This window comes from Schistocerca piceifrons, chromosome 6, assembly GCF_021461385.2.
Source record: "Schistocerca piceifrons isolate TAMUIC-IGC-003096 chromosome 6, iqSchPice1.1, whole genome shotgun sequence".
In the NCBI taxonomy this organism is placed as follows: domain Eukaryota; kingdom Metazoa; phylum Arthropoda; class Insecta; order Orthoptera; family Acrididae; genus Schistocerca; species Schistocerca piceifrons.
The window spans coordinates 316,686,976-316,710,950 of NC_060143.1; the positions used below are offsets into that span (position 1 = coordinate 316,686,976).

The 23,975-nt window shown below is 39.7% G+C and overlaps 1 pseudogene; it reads left to right on the plus strand.

The window, feature by feature from the left end:
- Positions 1-14,458: 14,458 nt before the first annotated feature.
- LOC124803851 lies at positions 14,459-14,576 on the plus strand (annotated as a pseudogene).
- Positions 14,577-23,975: the final 9,399 nt, after the last annotated feature.

Sequence of the window (23,975 nt, forward strand, 5' to 3'; positions counted from 1 at the left end):
CTGGACGGATTGCGACCAGAATTTGTTCAGAAAGGCACGCTCAAACTCGCTGTACGTGGTACATACGTCAGCTTGACTGTATGCCCAGACAGCTGCATCGCCTTGGATGTAACCGACAATATATGAAATCTTTTTCCGGTCACTCCAAGTGCGTGGAAATGCGTTACTAAAAGATTTAAGAAAAATCACCGGATGAATGGTTCGTTTTTCTGGGATAAAAGTCTGAAATTGCCTGTGTTTTATTAAGCTTTCTTCTTCCTTTGCATTATGATATGGATTTGTTCCACTGTAATTACTGCAATGTTCAGATGGCGAGTAATTACGATAATGTTGCTGTGGTTTACCATGATAATAGCTTGTGTTTGTGTTTGCACGTCGTGGTACGTGTTGTAGTCGTGGTGTGTTTTGTTCTTGTGTGTTTTTCGTGTGCGGTATGTGTGCGTCATACTCGAATGTATATTGGTTTCTTAACTGTACATTTTGACTGATATTTTCGTTACATTCAGACTGTGGTTGATCGGTGAATTGTCTCACGGGTGCAGTGACGGATTGTACTGCGTCACTAATCAGCTGTTTGTTATTAGTGATGTATTCCGCTATGGAGTCGTGCACAATTGTTGGTAAATTTTCACGTATGCATCTATCAAAATGTTTGTCTTTGCTCTCTACCCAATCATGAAATTCTTTATTAATATTTTGAAAATGAGCTGCGGTATCAGATTGTAATCTGTCAGTCAGTTGTTGTTCAACATCGCCAAATTTATTCTGCACGTCAGTAATTCGTTTTTCAAGGTTGTCATGTACTGAAGGATATGTTTGAATTTGTTCAGTAAGAGCTTCACACGTGACATTAAGGATTTTTACTTGTGTCTGTAAAAGTGCCACGTCATTTGTGGTCTTTTCTTGTCTCGTATTAAGCTTGGAAAATTTCGTACTGAGTTCAGTCATCTGTTTGGTCAGTGTGGTGTCCATAAGTTCCACACGTTTACATAAAGTGTCATTACATGCCTTGATTGCTATGAGGTCAGATTTAATTTCGTCATTTTGTGTCTTTAACTGTTCATTGTGTGTCTTTAAGGTTGTCAAGTTTTCCGCGTTCTGCAACCTTAAGGTTGCCATATTTTCTGCGTTTTGTTTCATTAGCATTTGTAACATGTTGGCAATGTTTACTGTTTGCAAGGTCTCTGCCCCCGCCGCGTCATTAGACGTGACGTCATGTATTAACATGGGCTCCGACTGAGACTTTGAAATTTTTGTGGTGGACGGCCTATTGTCAAAATTTCCGTTAACACTTGCGTCAATATTTGATGAATCGTCACTACCGGTTGCTGTCGTAAAGTCATTTTCTAACATTTGGCTCTCGTCCGAGTCGGATTGCGTCTGAATAGTATGTCTTTGCTGTTCCATCTTTGCGTATTGTTTTCTAGTTATGACCATGCCACTCGTATGGTATGCTTCAAGAAAATAAAGTTTGACAGTGGTTTTAAAATAAAATGCAGTTGAACATGAATCGCTCGTAACAACAATGGCTGTTTGTTAATTTAAAAATGTAAACTGATTATGGGATTATTGTTAATGGCTGCTGGCCATGTTACAACGTATAGTACAGAAGTCGGCCATATTGTACACTCGTGTATAGGTATTGTTGCAGAAGTTATTATTTAAGGAAAAGCACTGAGAATGAAATTTATCACTGAAAACTGCTACGCGCGAAAGAAATATTACAGAATCTACTGAAGAGCTAATACACTGAATTATGCGTCTGGTCAAGCCTGCCAATGCAAAGATGCTGCGTCTTACCTTATTTTGCTGGAAGCTTCGTTTCGTCTTCCCGCAAAATTTTAGAATTGGAAAATATCTTCAGATATTTGTTATTTCTCGTACATTCACGTCCAGGTCCAGAAAGTTGATTTTTCACATGAAACAAAGAGAACAATGCAACAAATGACAAAATTGAACAAGTCCGACACGCAGTCGCCAATATAAAATAAATAAAATAAAATAAAATATTAATTTATTGTATATGTATGATAGCGATTGGTTGTAATTAATATTTGCTTATCTGGAATGTGGACGTTTAATTATTTGGAATCAGACGCTTGACAGTGGCTTTTTCGTAAGTGCAATGTTATTCGTAGTTGAACGTGAAATAAAACTCAAATAATCGGACTTCGTATTTAAATCTTTTCCAAAGACTGCTGCGGTAGGTGCGGACTCAAAATCTGAATCTCAATATTAGAATAATTTGCCAGCCATGTCAATACGTCGCACAAAGGTGACTGTCTACTAAACATAAAAAAGTTTACACAGTTAAATCAGATATATTCAACGAATAAGCCTACAGTTAAATAATTCAACTTACTTTCATAAATATAGATTCTTTACAGCATCGAGTGCCTAGTAAGATTGCAACTCGCAGTGTTCTTATATAACACAAAATATGGCGGTGTGCCAGTTAATAAAATATACGTGCTTCCCGCTCCAGACCTACTTCTTCTTAATCAAACATAAGAGTGTCCTAATTGTATTTTGTTTTATCAGCGACATAGCGCTGCAGTTCTGTGCCACAGGCTTTATTTATTTGTCAGAGATTAATTATTTAATTAAGATTTCGCGTTTCCGAGGAAACTCACGCACGGCATGCAAATGTGCCTCTATACTATACCCTCTACAAGATGCATTGTGCCTTGTCAGTCATTTTTGATCAGCCCTACTGTTCGCTCAACGTGCGTTAGGTGATCTTTAATGACTTCATGTAAGGGGCGTAGTTCTTGCCATCTTACAGCATGATTTGCAAAAAAAACCTAGGATTACCACTCAGGTTTTCTCCCAATTCGTTTACATTGATAAGAAACTGCAGGGAGTCTATAATACTAGCTTGGGGAAAGCCAGAAATCACTTCTGTCTTACTCGATGACTTTCCATCAGTTACTACGAAATGTGACCTCTCCGATAGAAAATCACGAATCCAGTCGCATAACAGAGATGAAATTCCATATGCACGCAGTTTCAGCCGCGCGGAGTGGCCTGCAGTTAGAGGCGCCATCTCACGGATTGCGCCTCCCCTCCCGCCGGAGGTTGGAGTTCTCCCTCGGGCATGGGTGTGTGTGTCGTCCTTGGCATAAGTTAGTTTAAGTAGTGTGTAAGTCTAGGGACCGATGACATCAGCAGTTTCGTCCCTTAGGAATTCACACACGTTTTGAACGCAGTGAGGTATAGTGACGAAAGCCTTCTGTAAATCTAAAAATATGGAATCAGTTTGAAATCTCTTGTCAATAGCACTCAACACTTCGTGTGAATAAAGAGCTAGTTATGTATCACAGAAACGATGTTTTCTAAATCTGTGTTTAATATACGTCAGTAGACCGTTCTCTTCGAGGTAATTCTTAATATTCGAACACAATATATGTTTCAGAATCCTGCTAGATATCTACGTTAATGAATATACCTGTAATTTATTTGATTACTCCCAATGCCCTTCTTAAATGTTGGAGTGACCTGTGCAGCTGTCCAGTCTTTGGGTATGGATCTTTCGTCGAGGGAGCGGTTCTCAATAATTGTTAGGTGTGGAGCCATTGCATTAGCACACTCTGAAAGGATCCTAACTGGTATACAGTGTGGATCGGAAGACTTGCTTTCATGATGTGATTTGAGCTGGATCACTATTCCGAGGATATCTACTTTTAAGTTACCCGTGTTGGCGACTGTCCTTGATTCGAGTTCTGGAGTCTTTTATTTACTCTTTTTTTAAGGAATTTCGGAAGACTGTGTTTAGTAAGTCTGTTTTAGCAGCACTGTAATCAACAGCATTTCCATTGCTATCGCGCACAAAATTCATTGATTGTGGCTTGCTGCTGGAATACTTTACATATGACCAGAATCTCTTTGAATTCTCCCTGGTTTCGAGACAAAGTTCCTTTGTGGAAACTGTTGAAGCATCTCGCACTGAAGCCCACGCGAAATTTCGAGCTTCTGTAAAAGATCACCAATTTTGGGGATTTTGCGTTTGTTTAAGTTTGGCATGCTTGTTTTGTTGTTTCTGCAACAAGGTTCTGACCTAATTTGTGTACCATGGGTGATTAGCTCCGTCGTTTGTTAATTTATTTGGTATAAATCCCTCAGTTGCTGTCGATACTATTTCTATGAATTCAAGCAACATGTGATCTACAGTTACATTGTTAATTTGGAAGGAGTGGAGACTCTCAGAAAAGCGTCAAGTGAATTTTTATCTGCTTTTTGAACAGATATATTTTTCGATCATTTCTGGTGGATTTTGGAGTTACGGTATTCAGTCTCGCTACGACAGCTCTGTGTTCACTAATCCGTGTATCATTTTTGACCCTCGTTATTAGCTCAGGATTATTTGTTGCTAAGTGTTCAAGTGTCTTTTCACGACCGTTTACTATTCGAGTCGGTTCATGAACTAACTGCTGGAAATAATTGTCAGAAAGTGCGTTTAGCAGAATTTTGGATGATGTTTTAAGTGTACCTTCCGATTTAAATATCTAGTTTTGCCAAGATATATAGGGCAAATTGAAGTCGCCATCAACTATAGTTGTACGAATCGCGTATGCGTCTGAAATTAGGCTTAAGTTTCCCTTGAACCTTTCAGCAATTGTATCATCTGAGTTGGGAGATCGGTAAAAGGATCCAGCTATTATTTTATACCTACTAACTCTCAGCAACTATCTACTTCAATTTCTCTCTAAGATAAACTACTTGTAGCAGCAATAAACACGCCACCGCCAACTATACTTAGCATATATATATATGAATGCTTCATTATTGTTTTGGTTATTTCACATAGATATTCGTAAGTAATTTCATAAAGAAATCTGCATGTGCGAATAAGATTTTTGTAATGTACTGTTTTCTGAACGTCAATACGACAAGAACAAAACAACATGCTAAGCACGAGGTAAGTTACTTTTATTTCAAGCCAGATCTCAATTTGTATTCTTATGAGGAAACAGTTCACAGTCAGAATTACTGACTGTTGTGCGAAGCAAGCAGATTTGTTTCCTGTGAACGGTCCAGTATTTTATTTTTGTGGACATTCCAAGTCAGAAACTGAAATTTCATGACCCCCAACTTTCATAATGTACTTCAGCGTTGAGTTTCAGTTAACAGTTTTCACTGACTACACAGTTAGTTATTTTGGATTAGTTTTCATTATTTCAAATCAATATACCACTCCGAATTAGTTTTCATTATTTAAAATCAATATTTCACTAAGTTTTGTTTCACGACACTGTTTCACATGCGCAACACAGGACAAACCAAAAGTCAGTATTGTTCAGCAGCTGAATATGATACCTAAAACTTCTAAACTTTGAAATAATCATATTTAGCAACATTTCACACTCTGAACCACTAATTCAAAATGCTTCTGGCTTCAGCAAGCCTACGAAAGTTCATCAGCAGTAGACCAGCTGAGCCGGTTATGGTCCAAAGCACATTATTGATGACGTCATCGATGAGTTCTAACTTGTCCAGCACCAAACTTTTGTCTTGCCCACCAAGCCTTATACCAAATAAGGTATAGTAGACTTTTTCATGTGACTATTAATGTCTCGTCTTTGATTAGTAAGAGCTTAGCTATCACAAACGTAACTGAATACTGTCTACTAGATAGCAGGAAGGACATTTAACTTGGGTTGTTCATGCTCCAGTGATGTGATGACTAGCACATCTGCCTGGTAAACAGAAGCTCTGGGTTCAGGTCCCTGCCGTGGCACAAACTGTAATTCATAGCCTCAGCTTCTGACATTTTAGTAGATAAAGATTAGAATCATATGTCTGAAGGCAAATCTAATTTCATCAGATCTATAGACCACCCACACTTGAGGTACAGAGAGGATTTCCCCATTATGTACAAAGCTGGGGTGTTGGTTGGTTGGTTGGTTTTTGGGGGAGGAGACCAGACAGCGAGGTCATCGGTCTCATCGGATTACGGGCGGATGGGGAAGGCAGTCGGCCGTGCCCTTTGAAAGGAACCATCCCGGCATTTGCCTGGAGCGATTTAGGGAAATCACGGAAAACCGAAATCAGGATGGCCGGACGCGGGATTGAACCGTCGTCCTCCCGAATGCGAGTCCAGTGTAGCTGGGGTGTTTTCCAATACTGAAGAGCCTCAGCAATACTGACTGTTTAAGAAGGGGAAAATAGGCTGAAGGCATGAATTGAAATTTGTGTTAGGGAGGGCACTAGAGTAAGATAATCCATGCCGCTATCGACAGGGGATCTCAAGTTGATTCCTTATTTCTAGATTTCCGTAAAGCTTTTGACACCGTTCCTCACAAGCGACTTGTAATCAAGCTGCGGGCCTATGGGATATCGTCTCAGTTGTGCGACTGGATTCGTGATTTCCTGTCAGGAAGGTCATCGAGTAAAACTGAAGTGATATCAGGTGTTCCCCAGGGAAGCATTCTGGGACCTCTGCTGTTCCTGGTATATATAAATGACCTGGGTGACAATCTGAGCAGTTCTCTTAGGTTGTTCGCAGATGATGCTGTAATTTACCGTCTAATAAGGTCATCCGAAGACCAGTTTCAGTTGCAAAGCGATTTAGAAAAGATTGCTGTATGGTGTGGCAGGTGGCAGTTGACGCTAAATAACGAAAAGTGTGAGGTGATCCACATGAGTTCCACAAGAAATCCGTTGGATTCGATTACTCGATAAATAGTACAATTCTCAAGGCTGTAAATTCAGCTAAGTACCTGGGTGTTAAAATTACGAACAACATCAGTTGGAAAGACCACATAGATAATATTGTGGGGAAGGCGAGCCAAAGGTTGCGTTTCATTGGCAGGACACTTAGAAGATGCAACAAGTCCACTAAAGAGACAGCTTACACTACACTCGTTCGTCCTCTGTTAGAATATTGCTGCGCGGTGTGGGATCCTTACCAGGTGGGATTGACGGAGGACATCGAAAGGGTGCAAAAAAGGGCAGCTCGTTTTGTATTATCACGTAATAGGGAAGAGAGTGTGGCAGATATGATAGGCGAGTTGGGATGGAAGTCATTAAAGCAAAGACGTTTTTCGTTGCGGCGAGATCTATTTACGAAATTTCAGTCACCAACTTTCTCTTCCGAATGCGAAAATATTTTGTTGAGCTCAACCTACATAGGTAGGAATGATCATCAAAATAAAATACGAGAAATCAGAGCTCGAACAGCTCGTTTTTCCCGCGCGCTGTTCGGGAGTGGAATGGTAGAGAGATAGTGTGATTGTGGTTCGATGAACCCTTTGCCAAGCACTTAAATGTGAATTGCAGAATAATCATGTAGATGTAGATGCAGCTGTGTTACCTATATTGCTACGGTGCTGTAATGCCTAACAAATCTGCCTAGTAAGCAGGAAACCAAGTTCAAGTCCTGAGTGTGATACAAGTTTCAGTTCGTTTCCTCACCTTCTATTACTATTATAGGCAAAGTTGATAATCGTCTATCTCAAGGAAAATTCAATTCCATCAGGCCTATAAGTCACCTACACCTGGGGTACAGGCACGATTTCCCTATTATGTACAAAGCTGGTGTGCCACTGGAGAGCCTCGGCACTACTAACGGTTTAGGAGGGATAGTAGACTGAAGGTGTGAATTGAAGTTTGTGTTAGGGAGGTCTTTGGACTATGGAAGTCTGTGCAGCTCTGTTATCTGTACTGGTAAAATGGTGTAATGGCTAGCACATCTACCTTTAGTAAGCGGGAGACCTGGGCTCAAGCCCCACTGTGACACAGATAGTTCATTTATTCAGCTTCTATCATTGTTGTAGATAAAGTTGAGGCTCATAGGTCTCAAGAAAAATTTAATTCCATCAGATAATAAAATAAGTTTGGGTTATCGAAACACTTTTGGACCTCATTTCTAAGAAATTGGAAAACTACATTTCACAGCAAAGATATAATCTCATAACACTACAGCATGTCAGCAATGAAGTACAAAGCTTTCTGCCTAACAAACAGATGGATGTGGCCAACTACTCTTACTTAATAAAACAAAATTTCCCTTACATGCAACAAAATTTCTCTCTGTCTAACTCGCGTTTAAATGAAAAATGAGCTTACTTTATTCGTGAAAAAACTGCACGTGATAGACAAAAACTAATAACATATCTGAAATCAACGCAGAAAAATACTTCAGCAACAGTGAAAATTATGCAAACATCATGTTGATAGTGTTACTGAAATATTTAGTTACTGAACTTGCAACTCTGTTCTACCAGGAGAAGACTATAGCAGAAAAAAAATGTTTTCACTTGTTCTTGCAAAAGAAATTGATAATTCTTGTGGCACTCAGTCAAAGATGCTATATACATGAGACAATATGAAGTTACAACTTAGAACACATCCATTTCCGTTGTAGTACATAAAGGCCCGTCCACACGCAACGATCTGTCAGTGCAAATGTCTGCGCACATCACATCTGCGCAGACCGATCGTTGCGTGTGGACAGAAGATTTGCACCAACCTGAAGTGTGTGCAAACCTGGAAGTTGGAGTTGGAGGTTTGAGCGAAACCTCTCAAATCTGTGGGTTCAAACCACATCTGCGTGTGGACAGGAGATCGCCGCAAATCTGGCACCAAACAGCTGTTAGCTCAATCTAGTGTTTGTATTTGAGCGCACAGGGCATTAAAATGGCTGATACTCGTCAGTGTACTCGAGAGTTTGTAAGTGAATTCATTGAAATATATAGAAACCACCCATGTTTGTGGAAGATTAAAAGTAAAGAATATAGTGACTGAGACAAAAGACAGCAGCATACAATGTTCTAATTGAAAAATCGCGGGCAGTTGACGCCTCGGCAAACAGAGAAACAGTAACAAAAAAAATTCGTTGCGAACTGTTTACCGAAAAGGGTTATCCAAAGTTCTGAAAACTAGAAGATCTGGTGCAGGAGTAAATCAAGTACACCAGCAAACGTTATAGTATTTTGATCTGCTTGGCTTTCTTAGTGATCAAGAAACGCCAAGATCAAGCAGGAGTACAACTGAAGATGAAATTGGAGTGTCAATGTGCGATGAAATGGAACACGAGGTAATGTAAAAAAATATATTTCACATACGTTTATCAAAGGTTTATTCAAAATAATATATTTGTGTGCAAACATAATAGAAAATTAACTGCTGTTATAAAAAGAAACATGAATATACTTGTCCATGTTTTAGGTTCGCCCTGAAACTCTCGCAGTAGATTTACGTGAGAAAACTGCTTTCGCTTTAGCAGCCACTGTCTACATCATTTTGACTGCTTTCTCTGTGTCCTGTGGTTGGTTTGAATGTTTCTTGCAACACAAGTTGCGAACACAGACCACAACAGAACTTCCTCCATTTCTATACTTGGAAATAACTGAATTAAATTTTCGACGTTTACGGGGAGCATAGTCGCTTGCCACTGATATTTCTTTTCTACACCGACAGATGGCGGGCGAGTAGTAGATTGAGGTTTGTGTCGTGTGAACACACCACATTTGCAGTGATCTTTTGCATGTACAGATATTTGCGCCGATGTCTGCGCAGACAGATCGTTGCGTGTGGAAGGGTCAAATGGTTGGTTCAAATGGCTCTGAGCACTATGGGACTTAACATCTGTGGTCATCAGTCCCCTAGAACTTAGAACTACTTAAACCTAACTAACCTAAGGACATCACAAACATCCATGCCCGAGGCAGGATTCGAACCTGCGACCGTAGCAGTCCAGTGGTTCCGGACTGAGCGCCTAGAACCGCTAGACCACCGCGGCCGGCGTGTGGAAAGGGCTTAAGACAATGTGCATATTTTCTTACATACTATTACAGAAATCAATGTTTTCTGAGTTGAAACTTAATTTCTCTGTGTGCTGGAGTGGAAAATGTAATTTTACTTTCAAAAAAAGATTTAACGACAGTTCATATGTTGTGCATACATGTAATTCTATACAACTAACGGAAGAATTTTGCACCTGATTAATTTTAGTGGGAGAGCTAACGCAATCTGAGGTAAATGAGTTTGTCAAGCAATTCAGCGATATGTAACAGTTTTGACTGAGTACTGTAAAAATTAGCACATTTTTATGAGAACCATTGAATGCAGTTTTTTTTCACTACAATCACATCCTGATAAAACGGAGTTGCAGGTTTGCCAAGAATATATTTCAGTAACACTAGCAACATGATTTTTTGTGTTAGCGTAATTTTCACTGTCCGTGAAGCACTTTTCTCCCCGACTGGTGTTTCATTTAAACCCTAGTGCCACAGAAATAAATTTTATTGAATGTAAGAGAAATTTTATTTTATTAAGATGGAGTTTCGGCCACAAGCATCTGGTTGTTAGGCAGGAAGCTTTATAGCTCATTGTTGACATGCTGCAGTGTTATCAGGTTATAATTATTGTGCTGCAGTTTATTAGAAATGAGATCACACAGTCGTTTCGATAACACATGTGTATTTTGTTACATTTGTCGCAGCTAAGTAATTAATAGGCAGAGACAGGACAATAATAGTTCTGTGAAAAATGTCTACTACACATACTTTGATATGGTGCTCGTCGCTTACAATAAAAGTTTGGCACCACATAAGTTGTTCTGTACATTCAGTACACCACAAGGAGACGTATGAAAATATCAAAGCTATGTTGATATACTCAAACCATGAAAACATTCTTGGACAATATATGGGAATTGGAAAGTAGCTGGCACGTTACTTATTTAATAATCCGGCTACATGGAAAATGTTGTGTTTCGTTTGTGAGTGGAACAGCTGAGCCAGAAACTAGCGCTGGAAGGTAACTAACAAGCCCAATAGCAAAACCCTCCATCCCATTTCACGGAATATAATAAATGAACCGGTTGTTCAACTAAGCCAGATACTATTACCTCCTCTTCACATCAAGCTCAGATGAATGAAACAGTTCACTAAAGTCATTCCGAAAGAGAGTCACTGCTTCCAATATTTGGTAACAGGATTTCCAAAAATATCTTAAGAGGAACTTAAAGAAGGGATCTTTATGGAGCTGCAGATGAGTACTTTAACGAAAGTGAATTCGATTGGAAGTACAATAAAGCTAGTGATTTTCATTTAAAGAAGTGGTTGGCAACTTTTTGGGCAACACGAAATATGTAAATTATAAAACCATTATTAAAACAATGTTGCAAATTTTCATCAAATCAGGCATTAACATGACTGTGAAGCTTCGTTTTCAAAAATCTTACATTTTTTCGCTGCAAGCCTTGGCAATGTCAGTGAAGAACAAGGAGAAAGGCGCCACCAGTATATCAAGGAGATGGAGAAGACTTACCAGGGGAGGTGGCGTGGAAATGTTATGGCTGACTATTGTTTATTGTTAAAGAGAGATGGCACTTCTGATAGCAGAGAAGTTTCGCCCTATGTCAGAAAGAAACTGGTGCAGTGAAATCAGCGGAGGGGAATTAAACTGTAATACATGAGTTGTGCTTTGTGTAACATTTATTTGAATTTTTAAGTCGACATATAAGATTGTCTACTGTAATGAAGTGTACGTGATTCAATACGAGGATACAAAATAAATAATTTAATGCAATGCAGTCAAAAAAAATTCCTGTTAGAAGAAAAAGTGATTCAACTTTAAAAGTTCAGACGTGATTTGTACAAAAATCTGACTTGATAAAGAAAATTCAAAATCAGATTTGAAATCAGAACGAAAAATACTTTAAATATCATCTTACAGTGATGAAACTTCGTTACAGAAGGTTTAAAATGCAGAATAGTGTAATTCACTTCATAAATTCGGTTGTGGATAACGCGCTGTCAACTGAAATCAGAGTATGGTCGAAATAACTTATTGAAAAGGCAAATTATTCTAAACTCAATACTACCGCCTCGAGGCCCGCTGCACCAAGTGAGATGAAGCATAAATGCTGATACAGGTTCACTCATTCTGACGTAAATATTTTCAGCAGTTAATTTTATTTCTGTTGTTAAATTCTCTGTTCGATCTTTGCTCACATACACATAGGTCCCGTTTCACCCGAGCGACTTTTTGGTCAAAATCGACTGCTCGAAGTACGTGTGCCTTTCGTGCCAACTGTAAATCAGCAACCAATCACGACGTGAGTGTGTTTATGAATTCAATGATTTAGAAATTGTGCCGAGTGTGGAGTTATAAATTTCCGAGTATGCTGCACGCTGCGTATCGGCAGAAACAGGGGCCTATGGCGGCGTCTTCTAACATCGGTAGCTGAAATACTCTGGCCGAGCTCACGTTTGTTATAGAGATGATTTTTGTACTTCCATGTCTATTTAATATTTATTCTGTCGTTTGCTTTGTTTTCGTGAAAGACTGAAAAGTTTCACAATGTCCTGGCATTTGTTCACGTCAGTCTTCTCCTATAAGAGAAACGAGACAACTAAAAGCAAAAAGGTATTAACGTTTTACAGGGAAGAAACCTACACTATGCACGAATTAGAACGTAGATAGATAAAAGTGTTTCAATGAAAATTACTTCAGCAGTGAAAATGTCGGAATTATTTAATGGTATAAATAATTTTCGTTGTTGTTCCCACTTGCAAGAAAACAAGACATAAAGGATGAAGCAGAAAGGCACTATTTACTGCCTTCTACAAATTGTTTGATATATTTACAAGTATATATTTTCTTGAGAAAATAAATGTACATGTTCTGAAATGTTTGGATGGCACTTCTCCTGTTCTTCATTTCTCAGGAGTGTACTGAATTTACCAAACGACGTTTGACAAGAACTTCAGCTATGAATTCTGCTTCTATCATTAATAAACTCTAGTATCATTGCTTGTTCCTCCATTTTTGTTACTATATTTCAGTTTTTTTCGTTTAAAGGCTGTCCCGCATAATCTTAGTTTCACCATTCAGATGACAAACTGCACAGCAGACAGTTCTCACAACAGACACACTTTTGGCGCTTACTTGTAAACGAAACCAACCACTCGGAACAGAGGAAACTTAGTGCAGGAGTTAAACGCCAGAGGCGCTGTAGTAGATGTCTTGAGAAGTCAATGGCTACAAAAAAGTCTATCATGTAAAACGGCTGAGGCAAACAAGATGCCGTTAGTAATCGCAACACAGACAAGGCAATAATGAGAATTCTTACCTTGGAAAAGCAATGTTTGCCGTTTGTTCCGTCTTCCACGACGTATGGACCTGCCATTGCGCATTTGAATCAAGATTCAACTGACTTAGTGAAAACGGTGTATCACATTTTCTAGTCTCTTCCTTGCCACTGTCAATACAAGTTCTTACTATTATCTTTCATCACTCATTCGCACCTCATCTATACTACTTGAGAAGCTGTAATTGTTTCATTTCCCTGGGAACAGAACACGTTGCGACTAAATCTGTCCTTGCTACGTTAATAATCTTCTGCTTGTCAGATTCTCACCACCTACTTAGCGGTAAAACATCATCTGATTACAACGAAAGAGATGCAATCGTTAACATTAGTAGTCTAGTAGTCTGGGAGAGAGACTGTTATTCTAAATCACTACAGACAGTAAAAATGTATGAGCACAGGATGACGTATGAGAAAACAAAAATTATTTGTTTATTATTCTGTAAATCTCTGAAAGTTCGTCAAGAAATGTGTTAAATCATTTCAGCCTGCTGACTTGAAAGTGCTCCCAGAAACTAATTCCCTTGCTTGTGGTTTAGCCAGTGCAGGTACAAAGTGGATAGGCTGAAGAAGGTCATCAGACTAGCTCATTCGTAGATAAAGCAGGTGGCAGACTTCGGTCCATTGGTAGGATACTGCTAACATGCAAGCAGTCTACAGCAGAGACTGCTCACAAAACACTCAGTCGATCTATCCTACAATAATGCTCAAGTGTGTGGGACCTATACTAAATAGGACTAATAGGAAATATTGGACGTGTACAAAGAAAGAAAGCACCGAATGATCGCAATTTTCTTACACCCATAGGAAAGATTTACAGAAATTCTGAGAGAGCTGAAGAGGTAGACTATCCCGCGAAAGCCTATTTACGAAGTTTCGAGAACGGCAAGTAAATGAGGGGGCTAGGAATGTACTTCAGCCGCCCCCGCCCTCTTCCCAGAGCATTGCTCTCATAGAGCGAAGACGAGAGTAGACTAATTAAGTGACAGCAGAAGCATTTAAACAGCTACTCTTCCCTAGTTCTGTATACGAATGGAACTGGAATAAATCCAAATACGTGGTACATTGGGAAGTACCCTCTGTCATGCACTTCAAAGTGGTTTGCAGAGTACAGACATAGACGTACTGACGTACCAAGTCTATCTTGAAGTGTCTCCTATTTGAGTTATTTCATTATTTTTGCTACAATCTCTCGTCAATAAAAAATCTCTACTTCTATATCTACACCTGCATGCATACTCTGCGAACCACTGTGAAACGCATGGCAGAGGGCATGCCCCATGGTACCGGTTATTAGGGTTTCTTCCGGTTCCATTCACATATGGAGCGCGGGAAAATAGATTCTTTAAATGCCTCTGTGGCAACGGCCTTGCCGCAGTGTCTACACCGGTTCCCGTGAGATCACCGAAGTTAAGCTCTGTCGGGCAGGGTCGGCACTTGAATGGGTGACCATCCAGGCCGCCATGCGCTGTTGCCATTTTTCGGGGTGCACTCAGCCTCGTGATGCCAATTGAGGAGCTACTAGACCGAACAGTAGCGGCTTCAGTCAAGAATACCATCATAACGGCAGGGAGAGCGGTGTGCTGAACCCACGTCCCTCCTATCTGCATCCTCAACTGAGGATGACACGGCCGTCGGATGGTCCCGGGTAGGCCACTCGTGGCCTGAAGACGGAGTGCTTTTTTTAAATGCCTCTGTGCGTTATATAATTAATCTCATCTCCCCACGATCTGTACGGGAGTGATGCAGATGGGCTTGTAGTATATTCCTATAGTCATCATTTCCAGCTGGTTCTTGAAACTTTGTTAACAAACTTTTTTTCTCGGAATAGTTTACGTCTATCTTCAAGAGTCTGCCAGTTCTGTTTCTTCAGTATCTCTGTGACACCCTCCCACGAGTCAGACAAACCTGTACCACTCGTGCTTCCTGTGTCTGTGTACATATAATTTCCCCTGTTAGTCCTATTTAGTAGGAATCCCATACACTTCAGCAGTGTTATGGAATGGGTCGCTTGAGTCATTTGTAAGCAATCTAATTTGTAGACTGATTGTATTTTTCCGGTATTCTATCAATAAGCCGAAAGTCTACCACCTGCTTTACCCCCAAATGAACCTATGTTATCATTCTATTTCACATCCCTGCAAGGTGTTATACCTAGGTATTTGTATGAGATGACCGATTCCAGCGGTGACTCATTGACGTTATAGTCACAGTGTACTGCATTTTTTCGTTTTGTGAACTGCACAATTTTACATTTCTGAACATTCAGAGCAAATTGCCAATCTTTGACCACTTTGAAATCTTATCAAGAGCTGACTGAATATTTATGCAGCTTCTTTCAAATTGTACTTCATTATATATAACTGCATCATCTGCGTAAGTTCTGAGGTTAGTATTAATATTGTCTGCAAACTGATTAATTTACAACATGAACAAAGATGATCTCAACACATTTCCTTAGGACACAATCAGTTATTTCTACATCTGACCATCTCTCTTCATCCAGAATAACATACTGCATCCACCCAACCAAAAGATCCTCAATCCAGCCACAGATTTCGCATGACATCTCATACATTTGATAATAAACATAGCTGTGATACTGAGTCAAATGCTGTTTCGAAATCAAGAAATACTACATCTACCTGACTGGTTTGATCCAAAACTTTCAGTATGTCATGGGAAGAAGTGTGAGTTTGGGTTTCGCATGATCGATTTTTTTCGGAATCCATGCTGATTGTCACAGAGGAGGTCATCCTGTTTGAGATATCTCACAATATTCGAGCTCTGAATAGGTTCGAAGATTCTACACCAGTCGATATTGGACAGTAGTTTTGTCGATAACTTCTTGTAAACGGATGTCACCTCCGCTTTCTTCCAACTGCTTGCCACGATTTATAGTTCGAGGTGTCTACGATGAATTTTAGTTATAAGAGGGGTTAATTCAGACGCAAATTCAGTACTGAGTCTGATGTGGATTCTATCGGATCCTAGAGTGACCATTCATAGCACCATTCTTTGTACACTCTCAACGTTACTTGTTGGCGTGAAGTGATATGGCTCCTATACACTTGAGCAGTATTCCAGTACCCACAGTAGAGGTGTTTCATATGCAGTCTCTTTCGTAGAAAACTGGAGGTTCCCAGTACCCCACAGCAAGAGTGCGCCCTCTACACGTGGAGTTCAGTGTGTGTGACCGAGAGCAAATAAGCATAAGTACGACCGTCGCTACCACTCCTGATCACATAATCACTTGTGGGACTTGCATAGGCAAGCGGACAGCACATCATGCGTACAGGCTGTAAAATTGTATCGGTGGTCTTCTGTAGACCTCGCACTATGTTGTGACCAAGTGAACTGCCATATTACCTGAGTCCTATAGAAGGTGCCACATACCTGTTTAGTCTCACTCTGAAAATGTTCGCCTGCTGAAAGCGCGTAACACTGTTCGGTGTGGATAGAGTATGATGGAGAATGGCTGCCTTGCACTCAGCTTCTCTAAGTGGATGAAGCCTGTAGTTGTCAATAGCCTACCACTTAATCCTACCCTGCCATTTGGTTCGCCTCCAACTGAGCCTGTGTGATCGTGGTACATCTACATCTACATAGGTACTCTGCAAATCACATTTAAGTTCCTGGCAGAGGGTACTTCTACAGGTGTTTCAAAAATGACCGGTATATTTGAAACGGCAATAAAAATTAACGAGCAGCGATAGAAATACATCGTTTGTTGCAATATGCTTGGGACAACAGTACATTTTCAGGCGGACAAACTTTCGAAATTACAGTAGTTACAATTTTCAACAACAGATGGCGCTGCAAGTGATGTGAAAGATATAGACGACAACGCAGTCTGTGGGTGCGCCATTCTATACGTCGTCTTTCTGCTGTAAGCGTGTGCTGTTCACAACGTGCAAGTGTGCTGTGGACAACATGGTTTATTCCTTAGAACAGAGGATTTTTCTGGTGTTGGAATTCCACCGCCTAGAACAGAGTGTTGTAGCAACAAGACGAAGTTTTCAACAGAGGCTTAATGTAACCAAAGGACCGAAAAGCGATACAATAAAGGATCTGTTTGAAAAATTTCAATGGACTGGGAACATGACGGATGAACATGCTGGAAAGGTAGGGCGACCGCGAACGGCAACCACAGAGGGCAACGCACAGCTAGTGCAGCAGGTGATCCAACAGCGGCCTCGGGTTTCCGTTCGCCGTGTTGCAGCTGCGGTCCAAATGACGCCAACGTCCACGTATCGTCTCATGCGCCAGAGTTTACACCTCTATCCATACAAAATTCAAACGCGGCAACCCCTCAGCGCCACTACCATTGCTGCACGAGAGACATTCGCTAACGATATAGTGCACAGGATTGATGACGGCGATATGCATGTGGGCAGCATTTGGTTTACTGACGAAGCTTATTTTTACCTGGACGGCTTCGTCAATAAACAGAACTGGCGCATATGGGGAACCGAAAAGCCCCATGTTGCAGTCCTATCGTCCCTGCATCCTCAAGAAGTACTGGTCTGGGCCGCCATCTCTTCCAAAGGAATCATTGGCCCATTTTTCAGATCCGAAACGATTACTGCATCTCGCTATCTGGACATTCTTCGTGAATTTGTGGCGGTACAAACTGCCTTAGACGACACTGCGAACACCTCGTGGTTTATGCAAGATGGTGCCCGGCCACATCGCGCGGCCGACGTCTTTAATTTCCTGAATGAATATTTCGATGATCGTGTGATTGCTTTGGGCTATCCGAAACATACAGGAGGCGGCGTGGATTGGCCTCCCTATTCGCCAGACATGAACCCCTGTGACTTCTTACTGTGGGGACACGTGAAAGACCAGGTGTACCGCCAGAATCCAGAAACAATTGAACAGCTGAAGCAGTACATCTCATCTGCATGTGAAGCCATTCCGCCAGACACGTTGTCAAAGGTTTCGGGTAATTTCATTCAGAGACTACGCCATATTATTGCTACGCATGGTGGATATGTGGAAAATATCGTACTATAGAGTTTCCCAGACCGCAGCGCCATCTGTTGTTGACAATTGTAACTACTGTAATTTCGAAAGTTTGTCTGCCTGAAAATGTACTGTTGTCCCAAGCATATTGCAACAAACGGTGTATTTCTATCGCTGCTCGTTTAGTTTGTATTGCCGTTTCAAATATACCGGTCATTTTTGAAACACCCTGTACATACTGTTACTGCAAAACATTTTTTGACGAGACTGACTCTAATTGTGACTCAATAAATCCTTAACATACTCAGCTTAAGTCGTCAACAATGTTCACTAAGCAGAGGGTCATCTGGGGACGCTATGTTTTTTTTTTTTTTTTTTTTTTTTTTTTGTTCTCAACACAGTAGTGCACAAGATTATTCACATTAGATTCTTTGGATGTCTAATGGTATATTTAAATCAAATAAGCATTGTTGACCTGTTGCTTTGAGGTCAAATCTGATAAACTGAAAAATATGAGAAAAATGATTCCGTGCCACGGGAACAGTGAAAATTGCGCGACGAATATTTTCGATTATTGCACACATTCCAAAAATTGATTTCTTTCAGCAGGTAGAGTTTCAGCAATCAGTGACACACCAAAAAATACTCTGTCTGGCAGTATCTACATCTGACCTAATTCTCAATCTCTTCAGAGCAGCATTTGCACTATACTGCTGAACAACACATGACGCTTAGCTTTGTCGAATGTGTTCATCAAAGAACATATGCAGACTTCAGACATCGTGGGTGCAAAATCACTAGCCTTCGTTGACCTGGAAAATTCTTTGACAGTGATATACTGGACAACAGCAAGTCACAAGTACACTTAAATTTTCCATATGCCTCCTGACTTTGTAACAACCTTATCTCCTTCACAAGAATCCCCATTAGAAATTTCACTTGCAATATAACTTCCCTCTTAATTCACTTCAAGATTATTTTCGGATTCTGGCACTTCTTGTTCTGGAGCAAAAACCTCACCAGTTTCACTCCAGACATCTTTTGAGTCCCTGAGATCACATTCATCCAGCATCTGAGATTTGCTTCTTGGCCATTTCTGAAAATTTATGGCGTTCACATCACGAAAGATAAAAATAAAATAAAATAAAATAAATCCATCAAAATATGTAATGAAATTTATTTTTTTAAAGAACGCATCATAGATCTAGTTATGTAACGTACAGAGTGTTTCAAAATTCACGTTAGATACTTCTAGAGGTTGTAGAGGGAACTTAGTAGATCAAGTTTTACACAGGAACCCATACCCAGAAACTTCATCCAAAGACGCTACAGAGCGTCAAAGTTATAGTCGCCGGCGTCTGTAAATGTACTTTTACACAGGGTGATTCCCTGAAGATGTTGCAAACTTTCAAGGGTGATGGAGACAGATCAGTGTGCCAGTCTGGGGTGAAAGTCCCTGTATCGGAAATGAACGAGTCGAAAGTCATAAGCAGAAACTGTTCTGATACTTCTGACGGTGGAATACATGTACTGGTACTCTTGTTGCTGAGATTGTTGGGGAGGCAACTTTCAGAGGTGATAGCATGGACCAAAACAAGAAAAAAAAAGTCCAGTAAACATGGGTTTTGAAATGCATGTCTCACGAGCTACAAGCATTTGTTCATCTTCGCTGCTATGAAACACATCTCCCCTATCGAACAAACGGTAATGGCTCTTAAGGTACGCATTTTGGAACCCATGTTTACTAGACAGTTTCTTGTTTTGGTCCGTGTTACCACCTCTGAAAGCTTATAACTTTCGACTCGTTCGTTTCCCTTACCTCAGATTTGTGTATCTATCCTTCTACATCATTCTTAAAAATTTGGAATATCTTCGCGGAATCACCGTGTATATATACATGCATTTACAGGTGGCGGAGACTATAACGTCGATGCATTCTAGCGTCTTTGGACAGCGTCCACACATGGGTTCGTAGGTAAAAATCGATCTACTATGTCTCCTCTACGACCTATACAATAGTGTACAATGAATTGTGAAACCCCCTGTATATCTTATGTAGATGCAGGACCAATATAAAAATCAAGAATACTTTCATACAGTTGCGGCAGTATGACCAAAAATCACTCTCTGAAGTACCTAGCGGATCCCGCTTGGGATGGTAAGGGTTAATCCTGTAGTCAAATGATACCTTCGTGAAGTGCATAAAGCTATATTTCTCTGTTTTAAGAATTAGTTGGCGGTATTTGCATTGGACTGATATTTTATCGAGCTATAACTGGATATTACTACAATTTTTACCTTACGGAATTTCCTCGTCGATAACTGCATCATATGCAACGAGCATGGGATTGCAATTAATACTGCAGGCTGTCCTTTATGAATAAAAGGAATAGTAATGGTCCTTAATTTCTTGTCGAGCATATGGACCATCATGATGCAGGTTTCACAACATAGTGGTCCTTATGAATAAAATGCCAGCACCTGTTGAACTTTTATATTAGTTTAAGAACCATAACCGATTATGGCCGCCAATTCCATTATTCAGTGGAATACGTGATTCTGAGAGGACACAAAACTGTGGTTTTCGTTCTGCGATCTCTCAGGACGCATGACATATTCCGCTGGATAATAGAATTGGGGGCCGAAAACGGTCGTGGATTTTTTTTTAAAGAAAAAAAAGTTCAGCTGGTGCTGGCATTGTATTCAAAAAGTAATTGTCCTCTTAAGCATAACATATTGTCATAAGAGTTGGTACAACAGTACGTTTCCTATTTTAATTTTTGAAGTTGCAAATTTCAATTAATTCGTGATCAACTTCAGATCTGTAAATAAAAGTAAAATATTAATGGGGTCATAGTTAATAAGATAACATAGAGTGAAAATATTTTTTAAATCTCTAGAAGCTTCCAGATAGATGTTTGCAGAGAACATAGTTTTGAGAATAAAGAAAGAAGACTGTAAATTTAGAAGGGAGCTGGGAACACTGGAAAGTTTCAGTCTGAACGTATAAAGGTAAGACAGAGATTTCGAAACCAAATTTTAAGCTTTAAGACATTTCCCGCAGCAGATTTGTACTCTGACAATAATATATAGGTTAGAAACTAGAAGTAATAATTGAAGAAATTGCGCAAAGATTGGAATTCGAGCAGATGGGACATAAATAAATCGAAAGATTCACAGGTTATTGAAAGTTATGACGGAGCACTAGGCAACTTGGGTCGAGACGGAGGAAAGAAATACAGTACAAAGCGAATGATTAGCTTCGAGATATGGACTATGGAAGGCAGCAGAGGATTACATAGCTACAAAGATATGAGATAGTAGAATACCTTGGGTAACGCTGGAGGTACTGAATTTAATCGAGAAAAGGAGAAAATTTAAAATTGCAGCGAATAATACTTTGCAGTTTGTGCATATGAATTTCATTTCTTGTTTAGTTGATAGAGAGTAAATAAATCGAAAGATTCACAGGTTATTGAAAGTTATGACGGAGCACTAGGCAACTTGGGTCGAGACGGAGGAAAGAAATACAGTACAAAGCGAATGATTAGCTTCGAGATATGGACTATGGAAGGCAGCAGAGGATCACATAGCTACAAAGATATGAGATAGTAGAATACCTTGGGTAACGCTGGAGGTACTGAATTTAATCGAGAAAAGGAGAAAATTTAAAATTGCAGCGAATAATACTTTGCAGTTTGTGCATATGAATTTCATTTCTTGTTTAGTTGATAGAGAGTAGATGTTTCACATATTTACTGGACTGTGGTAACATATTGTTTGCAATAGTTGGTATTCTAAAAATTGCAGAAAATAAGAACGTATAATAAAGTAATATGTTAAAACTACTATCCAGGAAGTCATTCCACCGTATAGTTCCCACTATGTGACAACAAAAGTCAGCATTATCAGCAGCTGATGACAAGTGATCTGTACTGCAAGATATTGTTGAATATGATTCTAGTGTTTGTATGAGAATGTAAAGAAAACATTGAATGTGATATGTAAGCGATTTATTGTATGAAAACGTCAAAAAAATGTGATTTGTTGTGAAAAAATAAAAACAACACAAATGTTGCAGCAGCTTTATTTATTTAATCTAAAAGTTCCTTTAGTTTAACAGGAGACATACACATCATAATTTCGACAAAAAAGGGTAACATTTAAACACTTGAGCTAACGTGTGTGCAGTGATATGTTCGATACTTTAGAACATGATGCCAATTTACACAATTGAGATGAAGTGTACATAACTTCTTAACGTGCAGATACAGTAATATTGTATATATCTTTGATAAATAATTTAATACTTTTGAACGTAGTATAAAAAATTATATGCTTTTAAACATGTCGGATACACACTGTTTGTCTGTTTCGATTTAATGGCCACTAAAATATATATTGTGGTTGGCTGTTTCGGCGGATAGTTTTTTTTTAAATTTTACCTCCAGTGCCATATCTTATTACGGTGTTATGGCAAAAATGCTCTTACTGGGTCACAAGACCAGGACCTAAGTATCCGAACCCAGGGCTGAGGGGTGCGGCAGGCCACACACGGGTATACTACTGTGGTAATTAATTTCCTTGATATAACTGACGCTTTGGACATCGAGTTCTTGTGGAATGGAAAGGAACGGTATTGGCTATAACTGGACAACAACTTAAAAAAAACTGTGCAAGAGTAGGCTTTGACACAAGCGAAGTTCTTCGTTTTAAACTAAAATACGACGCAAATAAATTCAGTGGATCAGGAGTGTATAAAATTACATTCAACGATTGTTCTAAGCAATAGGAAGCCACATTCGCAGAACTTTTAAGATCCATTATAAAGGAAACATTTCTCTGCTGAACAATAAGAGAACATTTGGAGACCATCTAGCAGAAACTACACACTCGGTATTACCAATAGACACAAATTTAGAAATTTTCCACACCACACCCAACGCACTTTTTTTTAACATTGTGGAACAACTTGACATCAGTGGACATCATCTGCACGTACCAATAAAAATAGACAGTCTCCACTATAATTTCAATAATTCTGTGTGCTTCAAGAATTTTGGCGATGTACTCAGTCAGTCCAGTCAGCAGTAACATTGCGTGTTCACTGCAGTGTGCCTCACTGGAAGACGACACTTGCAGACAGCAAGGCAGCTCAGCCGTCGGCAGATCGGGCATCATGTGTACCAGGAGAAGTAAACAACCCAGAGACCTACTGGTGAAAACAGTGTGCACATAACCTTTAAGAAATTTATTTCAACTTGACTATTAGTTTTTTATTTTTAATATGGTAATTCCGAATGTTAATAACGAGCACATTTCTAAGTAACCTATTTATTTTCAATTGACTGTAGTATATGTTTCAGACAGTATCTTTGTTACAATCTACACTGAGATGATAAAAGTCCCTAGATATCTCCCAGTATCGTGTCGAACCTCTTTATGCCCAGTGAACTGCTACATCCCGACCTGGAATGGAGTCAACAAGTCGTTGAAAGTCCATTGCAGAAATATTGACCCATGCTGCCTCCACAGCCCTCCATAATTGAAAAAGTGTCACCATTGCAGGATTTTGCACCAACTGACCGCTCGATTATGTCCCATACATTTTCGATGGGATTGATGTAAGGCGATTTGGGTGGCCAAATCATTCGCTCAAACTGTATAGAATGTTCTTCAAATCAATTGCGAACGATTGAGGCCTGGTGACAAGGCACATTTTCATCCGTAAAAACTCCGTCGTTGTTTGGAAATATGGAGTTCATGAATGACTGCAAATGGTCTCCAAGTAGCCGAATATAACCATTTATAGTCAATTATCGGTTCAGTTGCCCAAGAGGACCCAGCCAATTCCATGTAACCACAGTCTACACGCCACAATACAAGATCTCACTGAGGTAAAATTTTA